Source organism: Leucoraja erinacea, unplaced genomic scaffold (genome assembly GCF_028641065.1).
Source record: "Leucoraja erinacea ecotype New England unplaced genomic scaffold, Leri_hhj_1 Leri_1282S, whole genome shotgun sequence".
NCBI classification, from domain to species: Eukaryota; Metazoa; Chordata; class Chondrichthyes; order Rajiformes; family Rajidae; genus Leucoraja; species Leucoraja erinaceus.
The window spans coordinates 20,305-23,599 of NW_026575542.1; the positions used below are offsets into that span (position 1 = coordinate 20,305).

A 3,295-nucleotide genomic window follows, 5' to 3' on the forward strand; every position below is an offset into this window, starting at 1 on the left:
TTTGATACAAATTCTAATTTTCCATGAAAAGTATGCTCAATCACACCTTTTGTGTACAATTTTTGTAGCACCATGTGGGCTTTAGATTGTTTGGTTTATGTAAGGACAAAATGCCTTTCTGGTGTATGTTGTACTGGGGGGTTATTGGGATAAGTAAATTCTATCAGATAACCCTGAATGCTGCTGAGAATATATGAGTCTGTAGTGATTTTACACCATACATAACTGTAGTATTGCAACCTCCCCTCCCCCACCGTCGTGGGTCCCTTTTTTACAGAAGAACCACACCCACCTACCTCCATGGTTACCGGTGGTTGTGTTATTTCCTTGGTTTTTTGAAAAGGGGGTTCTGGTTTGATATCTCTTGTTCATGTTGTGTGGGAGGTTGAGGCTTCCGCATCTTCCAGGGTGGCCGTCCCTGGCCATACCCTAAAAAGGGCTGCTGCGGGTTATATTGATTTCTAGCACTGCCACTGGTATGAGCCACAATTTTTATGGCCTTGCATGTGGCTGGTATCGTGCTCCAAAATAGGCCTTTGCGCTGGCCTTGATGAGCCCCAGTGTCTTGGCTTCGTCCACCCACAGTTCTTTGTTTGCAAATGGTAGCATTTTAGGGGTCCAGTGCTGGCTGAATGGCAGCCTTCCACATGTAGTTCAGCTCATATTGCATATTACTAAACAGAGCTAGTGCGTCTTGATGGTCTTTGGTTAGCTCTGTTTTGTCCAGGGTGCGGGTGTATGCTGTGATCCCTGCCGTCAATCCCTTTAAGGTTTTCTGGATCTTGAGGTCCTGGTTCCTGATGTTCCTCCCCATATGCTGCCAAATGCATTGGTTTACACTGGGCACCTGTAATGCCTCACAGTTGCCAGGTGGCAGATGTCTGGCCAGTCTCTGTAAATATTTCTTGTTGGAGTTTGTGGCCAGACATATAGTTAATACTATTGCCATCCTGGGATCCAAGTCTCTACCCCTGTTTGACTTGGTTTAAAGTAATCAGCCACCATGTCCAGCAGAGTCCCTGCTGTTTTAGGATCATGGGACGCTGTATTACCAGGCTCTGGCCCATCAGGGTCCTGCCTACTCTTTTTTATAGAGTTAGAGATCTCTAGGGGTCCCGCACGGGGTACCCATGTGGGGCTTACCTCCTGCCCACTGTGGCTAGTCTCCACATCCATGTGACTGCTACTGTGAAGGAGCTCCTTTTCCCTCCGCTGTTTCCGTCCCCTGTACACACGGGCACTGGTTTGCGGGTTTTCCTCGCCCCACCGCTGACCGCACCGGTCTTGTATGTAGATCCACCTCTCCACACGGTCCCGGTACTCACAGGCACCTGTGCTGGCTGCTGTCATGCTGCAGCCACTCGTACCGGCTTCCTCCAGCGTGGGCTAGCGGGTCCACGCCGTCTCCGTACTTCCAGCGCCCTGGACCCATCTAATACTTTAACCAAAGGATTAACAAACAGATTTTTATGAAAAAACATAGAAATTAGGTGGAGGAGCAGGCCATTCAGCCCCTCGAGCCTGCACCGCCACTCAATTCAATGGGGTCCGTGGGGTTGTACCCGATTCGTCGGGATTTTGCTGTGTAGCCGGTCAAAACCGGCTCCAACACTCTCAGCGCTCCTGGCTGCTCGTTTATCTCAGACCGCTGGGACCGACCCCGTTACTCACGGTACTGGTCCCTCGCGGTCGTTGCAGCCGGTCAACCCCACTCCAATGCCCTCAGTTCTGGGCACTCCTGCTTATATGGTCTCTAGATAAGGGACGTATCAGATATTAAACTGATAAGAACAGATACTACACTTGATCTTAGCCAAAAGGCCAAGAAGCGATCTCTGTAACTAAAAAACCCGCTGGGACCGACCCTGGTACTCACGGTACTGGTCCCTCGCGGTCGATTGCAGCCGGTCAACTCCACTGCAATGTCCTCAGTTTGTGAGCCTCGGCGCTGGCCGGTAGCGCCGCTTCAAGCCAGACTCGCTTCCAAAGCGAGACTGGCATACTGGCCGAGAAATGAATTTTCCCCTGGTGCGGGAGCGAAGTCGGGCACAGGTGTTTTCCCTCTCCGGGAATCGATGTGCCGTTGCTGCTCCTGCCGCTGCCGCTGCTGCTCCTGCCGCTGCCGTTGCTGCTCCTGCCGGCTGCCCGCACTCCACGGTTCTCCCGCCGGCTTTCTGCAGCCTACATGGACCCGGTCCATGTCTGCACCTAAAGGGTAAGTGGAAGGAACGCAGAGTCTCTTACCTGCTGTTCCCGACTTTCAATTCTCCCGCTGGTGAACGTCGTTCCCTGCGTGTCGGGTTTGAGCCGCTCGGACCGACCCCGGTGTTCACGGGACTGGTCCCTCGCGGCAGTTCCGCAGCCGGTAAAATCCGGCTGTTCCTAGGGACCCCTTGGACCAACCCCGGTGCTTACCTTTTGAAGAAGGTTTTCGGCCCGAACGTCCCCAGTTCCTTTGCTCCGTTAGTGCCGCTGCACTCGCTGAGCGTTTCCAGCCCTGCTGTGTACCCCCGGTACTTACAGCGCTGGTCCGTGCTCTCTGTCCTGCTGCCTCCGCGCTGGCCGCTAGCGACTGCTCCAAGCCAGACTCGCTTGAGACTGGCATACGGGACGTCTTTGCTTTGCTTCCCGCCCGGCCGAGAAGTGAATTTTGCCGGTGCGGGAGCGAAGTCGGGCACAGGTTTTCCCTCCAGGAAATTGGTGCCGTTGCTGCTGTTGCCGGCTGCCCGCACTCCGCGGTTCTCCCCCGCCAGCTTTCCGCAGCCTTCATGGATCAGGTCCATGTCTCCACCTAAAAGGTAAGTAAAAAAGGAACGCAGAGTCTCTTACCTCTCTCTCCCGCTTTCAAATTCTCCCCCCGGGGGAACGTCGTTCCCCTCTCTCCCCTCGCTGCCCCGGGCCCCGCAGCTCTCTCCCACGCATGCCCCGGGAAGCGCACTCTCTTCACGTAGTCACTGCCCCGGACCCCGCACTCTCTCTCCCCGCTGCCCCGGGCCCCGCACTCTCTCTCCCCGCTGCCCCGGGCCCCACTTGCTCTTCATCTAGGCCTGCCCCGGGCCCCGCAAAAATGTCTCCCCGCTCCCCGCATGCACTCTCTCACCTCCCCCTGCAAGCCCAGCACTCTCTCTCCTCGCTGCCCCGGGCCCCGCACTCTCTCTCCCCACTGCCCCGCACTCTCGAGCAGGCAGGCAAGCCCATGGGTGGTCGCAGCTAACTCGGTTGCAACTTGCCGCTGCTTGCTGGAAATTGTTGAAAATGGAGATAAATATAAATGATATGCAAGAATTGTTGAGAT

At 55.1% G+C, this 3,295-nt stretch overlaps 1 pseudogene; it reads right to left on the minus strand.

Moving 5' to 3' along the window:
• Window positions 1-1,730: 1,730 nt before the first annotated feature.
• On the minus strand, window positions 1,731-1,833 carry LOC129715626 (U2 spliceosomal RNA; annotated as a pseudogene).
• Window positions 1,834-3,295: the final 1,462 nt, after the last annotated feature.